We start from the raw sequence: 12,268 nt of genomic DNA, 5'->3' as shown, positions 1-12,268 counted from the left end.
ATATATATATATATATATATATATATAAAACCCTGCTCTGCATATATACATGCTAGAGCAAAATAAGGGGGGAAAGGTGGAGGATCCCATGAAAATAGAAGTGAAATCTAAAGAGCAAGAGAATCAAAGGGGAGGGAGGAAGAATGAGGAAAGGAAGGAACTTTGAAATAAAATTGACAAATTATGCTAAGTACATTTGTAAATAGACCACAGCAATTCTGCCTTTCTGTATATCTATAAAGCATCAATTAAAAATAATAAATAAACATAAGAAATATCATTAGAGTGGAAGAAGGGAGGGAAAGAGGAAATAGTGGGAACTGAAATGGAGCAAATTACATTCCATGCATGTATGATTATGTCAAAATGAATCCCACTATGACATATAACTATAATAGACTAATAAAAAACATTTTTAAAAACTTGGAGAAGCAGAAGGGCCTTCTGGGAGGAACTGAGACTTGACTTGGACCCAAAATGAGGATAGATTTTAAAAACCAGACGCAGAACACAGTAATTGAGTATCTTCTCACTAAACATATGCAGAGCAAGTTGGCTAGATGGGAAAGGAGTGGACACTGGATAAATGCATGAGAGAAGTGTTCCACTAGAAAAGATTTAGCAACCGACATTTAAAACGCTTATGCTTGAAAAAATGCTTGTGAATACTAATAACACCATTTATAACACTCTACTTTCATCCAAGCAATCTCAGTAGAACACTTAGAGTGAACAGATCATATCTCTTCAAATGGTTGCATGCTCTGTAGGGAAATGTTGGTATGCTGGTTAAGATTATAGAGTATGTGACCAGGTGAATTTGGTCTGAATGCAGTGCAGCTATGTGACCTTGGTGGAGATTGTCTAAGTTTCCAGAGCCTGTAGGATGAGAAGAGCAACTACATCCCAAGGATGGGATAAAGATTCTACAAGAAGATATATACAAGGGCCCTTGTGCAGTGCTTGGTAAACATTAACTGTTATTATGTTCCCAGTAAAAAAAAGTTCTTAAAATTTCAGGGAAATTTTCATTACTGTTTCAGTTTTTTTTTCCATCAGCTTTGAACAACTTCATATTCCTCAAAAGCAGTTAACTTGTTTTGTTTAAACAACTTTTTCCCTTCACCTGAATAGATAGATTGTAGAAGACTTCTATTATATTCATAGTTGCTCATTATCTTCTGAATACCCTTTGTATATTTTGGGCAATCAAAATGATGATGATGATGATGATGATGATGATGATGATGATGATGATGATAAGCCTGCCTCCCTAAAATGAAAGTCAGAACTAAATTTCTCAGCTAGACTGGAGGCATGGAAGCAGACACAGGGGTACACCAAGCTGACACACTCACGTAGAGTTTCAGTTGATAAGGGAAAACTGAAGGCATTGACTTCCTCAACTGTGGCCTTGAGATAGATGTTGAGCTTTTTGAAACAAGAATAACTTCTGAGGTCCAGGCCGAAGTATCATCAGTGCAAGCTGCACACAGCATGGGAGCCATAGTGTTAGAGGTGGGGCAATCCTTGCTGTGGAATTTCTTCTGGTACAATGGGACATGGACTTGTTGCTGAGTCTCTGGTTCTTCCAGAGACTCTGTGAGATTCTCAATATTCTCTAAAAAAAATCCATGTCTTGCTTAAACTAACTAGGATATATTCTGTTATTTTCATTCATCAAACTTGCCTGTTGCATTAACTCACTGGAAATTCCATTGATAAGTTCAGCCACACCTTGACCTTGTGTTCTTACCTCTCAGACCTACTAAGTATCATGGAAAATACTAATGAGGACTTATGGATGGTGAGATTGGATGTCATAGGGAGAGGACTTATGAAATGTCTACACTTTCTCTTATGATGGTGCATTTCCATTTGTTCTCTCCCCTAACTGAATGTGCCATATATATCCCCAATGAGTTCATTATTAGATGGGTGATTTCGCTAACAAGCAAAGATGAATAGAACAAGATGCCACCAAAGTACATACCTCCCCTCTCTGAAGCAAAATATAGGAATGAAAATTTGTTTTACATAACATATTCATTTTCCCTCTTTTCAAAATTGCTTTTTTGTGGAACAGCTATTTCACCTAAAAGGAAATAAAAACATAAGAAAAATTACGTATCTAAATACATTTATAAATTCGCTAATGATTTTTAAGAATAACTATAAAAGAAAGTAGAACCAATAAATTAGTTATTTGGACTACATATCCTATGCCAAGCAATCTTGCTTACTGTTTTCACTAAATTAGCCAAAATCTTTGGTTACTATGTATTACATCATCTCCAACTAATCTTGGTTCAAAGCATATTTGAAAGGACTACAAATTGATGGAACTTTAGAGAATTTGGATTACCTAAAAATAATCTAATACCCAAGTAATTCTTTCCACGTTCACAAGTGCAAAACTTAGAAGAGAATTTCTTTTTCTTTTTTTTTAAAGAAAGAGTGAGAGAGAGAGTGAGAGAGAGAGAGAGAGAGAGACATTTTTAATATTTATTTTTTAGTTTTTGGTGGACACAACATCTTTGTTTGTATGTGGTGCTGAGGATCGAACCCGGGCGGCTGGCATGCCAGGTGAGCGCGCTACCGCTTGAGCCACATCCCCAGCCCCAGAAGAGAATTTCTAATGTTTATACCATTTGCATATTTTAATTTTTTTCCCTATGCTTATTCACATCTCCAAAGTAATCGGGCCTAATGATACCATTCAATAGGTGATTGGGGCATTTTAAAAGTAAGATTATTCAATACATACTCAGATCTTTAGTGAGGACTTGTTAAAGAAAAATGCATATTAAATAATGAAATAATTCATTTATGAGAAACTGAAGTATTGTCTTTGAGGTGATCATTAGTATCAGGGTTCCCTTTCTGCCCTTGGAAAGGGCAACTTGCAAAACTCAATAGTGCCCCATTGTGGTTCTGTGGGACAATTGACATCAGGGCTTTGCTATTTTAATTTCTGTTTTGTTTTGTTTTCTTACAATGGTTCTTCTTTCTATTAAAAAAAAAAACTTTCTTTAGAAACAATAAGTTTCTTTTAAACTTGAAAAAAGGAAAGAACTGATCATATCCATGCATGTATTAATAAGGCATTATAGGTGAATTTAATCTTTATTGGAGATAAGATACTATTTGCATTTACAAACTTGTATATTTTAATGACTATTCAAAAGAGTAAAGAGAAATAAAATCTACTTGTTCAAAGTGCTTCCTCATATTTCCCACACATGATTCACCAAAGTTAAGAATATTTGCATTATAAAAAGAATATTACACACACACACATGAAAAACCTCTTCTCCTAAAGGTAAGGGACAGAAATGGGCATAAAATATATTAATTGGCACCCTATTTTCAAACTTCATATCATGATTAAATCAATTAAATATTAAGAGAACTGTGTATATAATAATTCACATGTTTATTTTTACTCCTAGTAAAGAATGTCATCTCCAGGTCTAAATGAGAACAATATCTTGGGTCTATACTTGGAGTCTGTGCCTGAGTCTTCAAACCCTGCTGATAAAAATTTGTACCTCATCTGCAGTTCTGTCTATCTGGTTGTTTCATGGTTCTAATTAATTTTTTCTGCATATTAAAGCTAGGAACTTCTTCCTTTTTTATTCCCTCTCTTCCCCATTACCCCAATATTTGAGGGCAGCTTATTGGCCTTTCTGGGTGTTGTCTTTTTCAATTACTCTCCAGGACTTTATAAAGACTTTCTCATAAGACAGGATTTTATCTGTTTCACACTCCCCTGTTGCAATCTAGACAACCAGCTTAAAGCTTAAACTAAAATGTAAAGGTGGAATAAAATGAAATAACAAAAAACTCCCAGCCAGATGAGTTTTTAAAAAATTGAATTTCCATCAACATATTATACTATCATGGTCAAGTCAGAGAAAACTAGAAAAGAAAATTTCAAAGTAGTAGTAGTCCCATCATAATAATAGTAAGAACAATATATTTTTAGAAGACACGAATGAGATGGAACTCTTTTAAAGGCTCAATGATCGAGTGCCCCTGAGTTCAATTCCCAGTAACCCACGCCCTCAAAAAGAATAAGTAACAACTGTTAAAGCAGAATGTGTCTAAAGAATGTGCAACATTTGTAAACATTAAATAACTGAAATATTGATGGAGCTAGTAAAAAATTGTGCAGAAGCTACAGAGCAAAGAATCATAGATACAGTGGCTGGAATTACAAAACCAAACTCTTGTGAAATTAATCAGAGATGACCATGATGAAAGAAGATTTTTTTAAAAATGAAATACCTATAAGTACTAGCTAAATCTCAAAATGCCAACAGTAGAGAAAACAGCAGGAAAATTTAAAAAATCAACCTGTTTCCTGATTTGAAGGTTAATTTCAGCATGTTATTATTCAGCGTATTAAGAGAACCCATTTACTTCCATGAAGAAATAACCCACCCTGACATACAAAATTGTCACGATTTTACACTTTAACCAAAGCAGGATTTCCAGGCTGCCAACAAGGAACATTTAATGATCTAAGTGATAAGAACAAACTTGGATCTTTTCGTTTTTTTAGACTGGCAAAATGAAGAGTCTTATAGGGGGGAAAAAATCTGTAAAATAGAAGAGTGATCTTGACTTGTGGATCCTGTGCACCTCATTAGGGGACATGATAGGCCAGTGGCCTGGGCAGTCTGCAGGGCTGCCTTATTCTCCCAGAGAGGGCTGCTTTTCTGCCAAGTGCCCTGTGGCCTCTGGCCAGGAGACAATTTTTTTTTTAATTTCCTACCTTGGGATTCTCTTGAACTCAGATAGTATAATTTGGGCCCTATATCTACAAGAGTTATAAGTCCCTGATTACAAATTCTCAAAATAAATGCCTTTTTTTCACCACCCAGAGACTAAACTAAAACAAACAAAGTTCTATGTCATCTTCACTGATGAATGTAAGTCATCCTAATCCTCCTCCCTCTGAGGTTATAGTCCTACAGAAGCTGGGGACTTGGTTATCTTCAGTAGATCCTAGTTCTTGTCCCCTGTCCCCATGTGTTAAAACCTAAATCCCTAGATTACTGAAACTGGCAACCCCTCCCTGACCTGGTCCCCCAGGCAAGCTGCTGCACCAGCCCCCATAATACCACTCTGGTTTTTATTTCCTTTGATATGGCCTCTGGAGACTTCTTATACTTTCTGCATATTATATTTGCCCAGAGTTTTAAACAAATGCCTAATTATTGTCTAGATATAATTTATGTAGCTATTGAACTACTTGGTTTTTTTCCATATAATTACAAATAAGCCTTAGGTAAATATCTCTGGATCTAATTGTGAAACGTGTAGCTATTTCCTTGGGATAGATTTCTAATAGTGGATTGCTAAGTCAAAGCGTATGCACATTTCCACTTCCACTGTAGATAGCATTCTACCACCTTTTTCCCAATATTTATCTATTTATTGTGTCCTTATTTTAAACTTATTGATGGACTTAACTTGTATTGTCTGGTAGATTTTAAATGTGATACTCAAAAATCCATCACATTCCACTTATCTAAACAAACCACTGAATAAAGATCTGTTGGCTTGAATTAAGCCAAAGTTTGGAGTTTTACGGTTCACAATCCACATTAATGAACTTGTCCTTGAGTTTCACTGAAACTCTGTTTTAGCTACAGTACACACACACACACACAAAAGGCCTTGCAATGCAGTTCCTGTCTATCAGGGTTTTGTGCCACATTTTTGAAGAGAGGGGAAAATGGAAGATTAGAAAACAAGGAAGAGAGGCCAGAGAGACAGAAAAAGTGGACAATAAGAACCTGAAAAATGCTTAACTTCATTAGTCATTAGGGAAATGCTAATCAAGACCACAATGAGAAATCACTTCACACACACCATGATGGCTAAATAAAAAGACAACAGCAAGGGTTGATGAAGATGCAGAGAAATTGGAAATCTCATACATTGCTGGTAGAAATGTAAATTTCTTTGGATAATAATGTTCATCATATTCCACTATCATTTCTAGCCTCATGCCCCCTCCCTTCCCTTCCTACCCCTCTGCCTATCTAGAGTTCATCTATTCCTCCCACACTCCCCCTTCATACCCCACTATGAATCAGTTTCCTTATATCAGAGAAAACATTCGGCATTTGGTTTTTTGGGATTGGCTAATTTCACTTAGCATTATCTACTCAAGATATGAATTGGTGTGAATATACTTTGTATACAAGCAGAGATATGAAAAATTGTGCTCTATATATGTAATAAGAATTGTAATGCATTCTGCTGTCATATATAAACAAAAAAATAATAATTAAAAAAAAAATGTAAATTTCTGCAGTTACTCTCAAAAACAGTTTGGCTCTTTCTCAAAATGTTAGAGTTAGCATACAACCGCCAAATTCCACTTCTGGGTATCTACCCCAGAGAATAGAAAACTTATTTCACGCAAAAAACAGTACATGAATGCTCATAGCTGCATCATTCATAATAGCTGAAAAGTTGGGGGGAAAAACTTAAATGTCCATAAACTAATGAGAAGATAACTAAAATGTGGTCTATCCACACAATGAATATTTGACCATAAAAAGAATGAAGTACTGATACATTCAATAACATGAAAGAACCTTATAAACATTGTGCCTCGTGAGAGTCATACAAGACCATATGTTGCATGATTCCATTTATATGAAATTCTCAGAAATAGTCAAATGCATGGAGACAGAAAGTAGGTTGATGGTTGGCAGGGCAGGGAAGAAAGATAATGAAGAAGGAATGTTAATTAGTACTGAAGCTTCTTTGGGGATGATAAAAATACTCTAAAATTAGATGGTGATTGTTGCACAACTCTGTAAATATACTAAAAGCCACGAACTTGTATACTTTATACATGTGAACTTATGCCATATAAATTATAATTCAAAAAAAGAAAAAGGAGAAATTAGAGAAAGGGTTTGACTTCCAACTTGCTTTACCCTTCTTGTAAGACTCCACTCTCCATTAAATTACTATTCTTATGCGTGTTCAAATCTCTCATCAAACCATCGACTCAAGAATAGTTTGACCCTTTCTTTCAAATGACTAGAGCTCAGATGCGATCTCACTTCCTCTTACCTCATTTTTTACCTGCGGTTTACTGATTTGTTTATTATAGCAGTTTATTTACTAATCCTTGATCTTTAATCATTTCTATTTTCTGATTGGGCAGGCTTTGCACTCTTTGCTCTGCAGAGGAATTTAATACCACATCCCTTAGGCTTTTATTGTTTAACTCCTTTCTTTATACCACCTGATTCTTTGCAAAAGTCTTCACCAGCAGGGAGAAGGGGATTTTATCCTTCTATGATATATTCATAAACATTTGCATATACGAAAGGTCATAATATATCACAGATTGTGTCTGTAAAATATAAAATTTGAATGACAAATTTCAACTGATGTGTTCAGGTGTTTCCTAGGCAATGAATCTCACATTGTATGATCTTCCTTAAGCACCCTCTCTTTCACTTCTTCATCTCCAAACCCACCACCACAATTAGAAAATAGGTATAATGTAGATATTTTCCAGAGGATGGCATAAAAAATAAAATTTATTTATTTTTCTTTTTTACATGGCACTTTGTAGGGAATCCATGGCCTCCAGCATCCTAGGCAAGTGCTCTACCACTGAGCTGTATTTACCCCCAACTTCAAAACCAGAATTTTAAAAACCTACATTAATCCCTCTTTCCTCTGCAATGCTAAATTCCATGGCACTGTTCTTCCTACTTCTTCTTCCAGAAACTTCTATCAATCTCATGGTGATCTCTAACAATAGCTATTCTAAAATGTGTTTACAGTTGCTCTGTATGGGCACTTCTGTAGGAGTTTCTAGAATATTAACTAAGCTTTGTGGTGGGAAGATGTGGAATGGATGTATCCCCATTGGTTTTGAGAGTGTTCCCGAGACAGGGCAGTGGTAATTGTATTGTGATACATGAAGAAAAACTGCACTGAAGAAGCAAGTCAAGAATCTTCTAGATGGGAGAAGTTAGACCAAGTGAAGGATTGAACCAGTTGTTCAAAGAAAAGGAAGTCAGCAGAGACCTGAATTCCTAGAGCCTGGGAAACGTGATGAAGAAAGTTTATTTTTTTACTCTTACCATCCTATTCTTAGAGATGCTAAAAATTTAGCTGGCACGAGACCTAAGTTTAATTTTTCTTCCCCCCAGTATGCTGTCATGCAGCTTTCTCTTGTATCTGTGTGGTTTTATGCATGTGCTTGGATATTTTTCTATTTGTTTCCTCATTCTCTCTCAAGAGCCCACTCTGAACCATGAAGTATAATGACAGGAAATGTACATTTGTTCAAGATAGCATAGAAGCAGTTTACATTTTTGCTTCACTTTGCCCAAAGGGGAGTTATTTTTTCCTTTTAAGGTGTTTCCAACTGCAAAATTAAGGGAAGAGGGAGGCCAGGCCACACACGAAGAATTTGCACTTCGGTTGACTTAAATTCACTTTTAAATTTAGAGCCAGAAAGCTGGAAACTAAAACTAACAGCAGTGCTGTTGGCTATATGTGGTAGGAAATAACCTTTCCTTTGCTGAAATCATAAAATAATTGATCATTTGATGATGAGTAATAGTCTTTTCAAATAATGTTTTATGAACTCGGTTTCCAAAGTCATGTCTCAAGACAAATCCTAATTTGTTTAATAGGCAGGAGAGCCATTGTTGTGGTAGAGGGAAGAGATCATATCCCAAACACTGGGACACCAGGATAAAAGCTTAGCAGTCAGAGTTAGAGACCCTCACATGCAGAAGAGATGTTATTAGGGCTTGAAGAAAACCTTGGGAATCAATGGTCTGATAAAGGAGAAGTAAAATAAAAAAATAAAGAAGTGGCCAGGAATGAACCCTGAGGACACCAACATAGAGAGAAAGCAAAGAGAGAAATGCCAACGGAGGAGATGGAAAAGGAGTGGTCAGGGACAAAACCAGAGAAACCCTGGAGGAAGTGGGCAGGCATGTCAACTGAACTGAAAGGCCAAACAGGAAGTGAACAGTAAAGGGGCCATTACCCAAGCCTCTGGAGGTTGTTAGTCAACTTTCCATTTCTGTGACAATATACCTGAGAAAAAACAACTTAAAGGAGGAAAGATTTATTGTAGCCCATAGTTTCTGAGGTTTCTGTCCATGGTCAGCTAGCTCCATTACTACAGGAAGTGGTGAGGCAGAATATCAAGGTGGGGAAGGTATGGTGAAGCAGAGGGGCTTACTTCAGGGCAGCCAGAAAGCACAGGATTGAGGGTGGGGTGGGGAAAGAGGAGAAGATATAGTTTCTAAGTGCACATCCCCAAGGACCCACTCCCTTCTATAGGTCCTACCTCCTAGTTTTTACCACCTCCCAGTTGTCCTTACCGCTATGAATCCACTTCCCATGGACCCACCTCTGAACACTGCAGTACTGAGCACAAAGCATTCAACACATGAGGCTTTGGGGAACATTCCAGATCCAAACCATAACAGAGGTCAAGGGTGACCTCAGTGGAGTCAGTTGCAGAGACATGGTGAGAGCCGAAGCCTCATAAAAAGAGGTAGAAGAGGGCCTTCAGAGTGACGGCAACACAAGATGGCAGCCATAATACGCTCAGACGATTTATGAAACCCAAATATGTAGCTTTAAAATAAAATGTGAGCCTAAATACCCAGCAGCACCCCATTCTGTAAGATTTGTAACCAAAATTAAGAAGACAGAAGTCAATAGTTCTAATGGAATGGTGGACCCAAGAGCCATACAGGTGCTAGCAAAATGGCAGAATTGATACTGCATCAAAGTTGTTCTGCAAGAGCTGCAGCACTTAGTGGTCTCTAAAGAAAATATGAAACTCCCTCAGCCTCCTGAAGGACAGTGTTACAGCAATTAATCAAAAAGAAAAATCACAAGCCCTACCCAACCATTCAATTTAAGCAGTCTTCATTTTCCACAGTAGAAAATTTTCTAGATACGTCTCTTAGACCTCAAAGTACTGGCAAAGAAGCTCCCTTTCAAAGGCAATTTATCTTAACATACTGTAAGTGATACTAATTTTGAGTCCATTTGAAATACACAAGTTGTTCTATAACAAAAAGAAGAAGAAGAGGTAGAAGAAAAAATGAGAAAATGTGAACTATGCATATGGACAAATTTTTTTAAAGTTTATTGCAGTGGTAGTTGAATGGGAATGTCAATTCAGGGTAGAAAGTTATTTTGGATCTGATTTTCAAGATGAGAGATTCTAGAGCATGTCAGTGTGCTGATGAGAATGTTCCAGAAGAGGAGAAATTGATATTGCCAGACAAAGAGGGTTTAAGTCCAAGTGTGGAGCTTCTAAACCAGTGAACAGAAAATGAAAGAGGAGCAGATATAATTTCTGAAACAGAAAGGAAACATGAAGCTCTAAATGTAGATGTTTTGTAGATTTTATTGTGGAACAGTAAGATAATTTTGTGGAATTGCTTTTTCCCCTTCTAAAGAAAACGTGAGGCAAAAATTAATAGCTGAGAATGAAAGTTAGGGAGTGGTGATATCGATGGCTTATGGACAAAGGGGCAGGTGTGAGATGGCTTTTTTGATAAGTGGAAGCACAAACACATGAGGGTAGAATAGCAGCAGCAACAGGATGCTAAGTGTCCATGAGATGGACAGCCATGATTTTAATGTGAGAGAAGTGAGAACATTGTATGTCCTGCAACTCTGGTGCAGGTGAAGACTTGTTGGGTAGTTGGATTTAGCCATTCTTGGAATTCAGTTAGATGATCATGATGGAGAAGAGTGATTTGAGGTATCTAGTATGCATGACCACAGAATCCAGTCCTGATAAAGGCAAAAATGTAGATATGGGAATGGTAGAAAATTTAAAAAAAAAAAAAAAAAGATAAGGCCATTGAAACTGAAGTTGCAAAAATATTTTTTAAATGGTTGGAGCACAGGTATTACAGCACATAAGATGAATGACAGCAACAGTAATCAGAGCTTGGAATTGAAGTGGTACTTTCGAAGTCTTAATAATAATGATGAGATTAAATTCCATAATGACCTTGGGAATGTATGGATCTCTGAAGTTTTCTTGATTTCCTCTCCCAAACTTCATTCTTTGTCTTGTCTTAGGGCCATTATTGGTTCCTTCTGGTCATTCATGTCTCACCTTAAGTGGCTAAATCATCCTCTCCCTCAACCCTGTGGCTCCTACCACTGTCTATAACATCACCTTTAAATTTTTTTCTCTCAAAATTCACCTTATATTATGTTCTTTATTTATTTGTCTCTTGTCTAAACCTCTTTAAGCATTTCTTATTTGCTGGGGAGAAATTTTCCCAGTTTTTATTTATCCAAAAATGTTTTTATTTTTCCTTAATTTTAAAATGATATTTTCAATGGATTTAAATTCCAAGTAGACTTGTAGATTTTTCTTTAGTCACTTCAACAATGTGTCATCATCCCATTGTTTCCTAGCTTCCAATAATTCTCATGACAAGTCAATAATCATTTTTATCATTGTTTTCCTGTATATAATGTGGCTTTTTCCCCCGCCCCCGGATGAATTTTGAGCAGTATATCATTATGTCCCTAAATGTGTTTTTCTTTTATATCTATTCTGATAATTTTTGTTTTGTCATTTATTCATTAAAAGTTGGAATATTTTGACCAATACTTCTTTAAGTGTTTTTTTTAATCCTCCTTTTCTCTCTCTCTCTCTCTCTCTCTCTCTCTTTTTTTTTTTTAGACTCCAGTTATATATATGCTGCACCATTTGATGCTATCCTACAGGTCACTGAAATGTGTTCATTTCCCTCCCCTGTTTTCTGTGCTTCTGAAACTCTTTCAATAATTTTACTGACATACCTTGAAGTATATTCACTTGTGTCCAATCTGTGTTGATCCCATTCAATAAATTTGTAATTTCAGATGTACTTTTCAGATCTAGAATTCCCATGTAATTCTTTCAATTTCACATTTTCACCTTGTCTACCATTATATTTACATGCTTATTTAACATATTTATCAGAATATTTTTTTACAGTTCTTGTCTGCTAACTCCAAGATCTGATTGTCTCTCACCCCTTTCGTATTGGTTGTTATTGACTGCCTCCCCAGCCCCCACCCCTTGCTCCACTCTTGTCTCTGAATGACATTTCCCTATGTTATTAATTTGTATAGCATTTTTAAAAATTGTATTTTGAACATTATGGATAATACATTTTAGAAACTCTCGATTCTGTTATCTTCCTGTGAAAATATTGCTTGCATTTTCTTC

At 36.2% G+C, this 12,268-nt stretch overlaps 1 pseudogene; it reads left to right on the top strand.

Moving 5' to 3' along the window:
- The window catches only part of LOC107137022, a 15,909-nt pseudogene extending 6,011 nt beyond the window's left edge, over positions 1 to 9,898 (top strand).
- The last annotated feature ends 2,370 nt before the right edge of the window (positions 9,899 to 12,268 follow it).

Source organism: Marmota marmota, unplaced genomic scaffold (genome assembly GCF_001458135.2).
Source record: "Marmota marmota marmota unplaced genomic scaffold, marMar, whole genome shotgun sequence".
In the NCBI taxonomy this organism is placed as follows: domain Eukaryota; kingdom Metazoa; phylum Chordata; class Mammalia; order Rodentia; family Sciuridae; genus Marmota; species Marmota marmota.
Note: the sequence above shows the minus strand (reverse complement) of the source record. Positions and strands in the feature narration are given on the sequence as shown.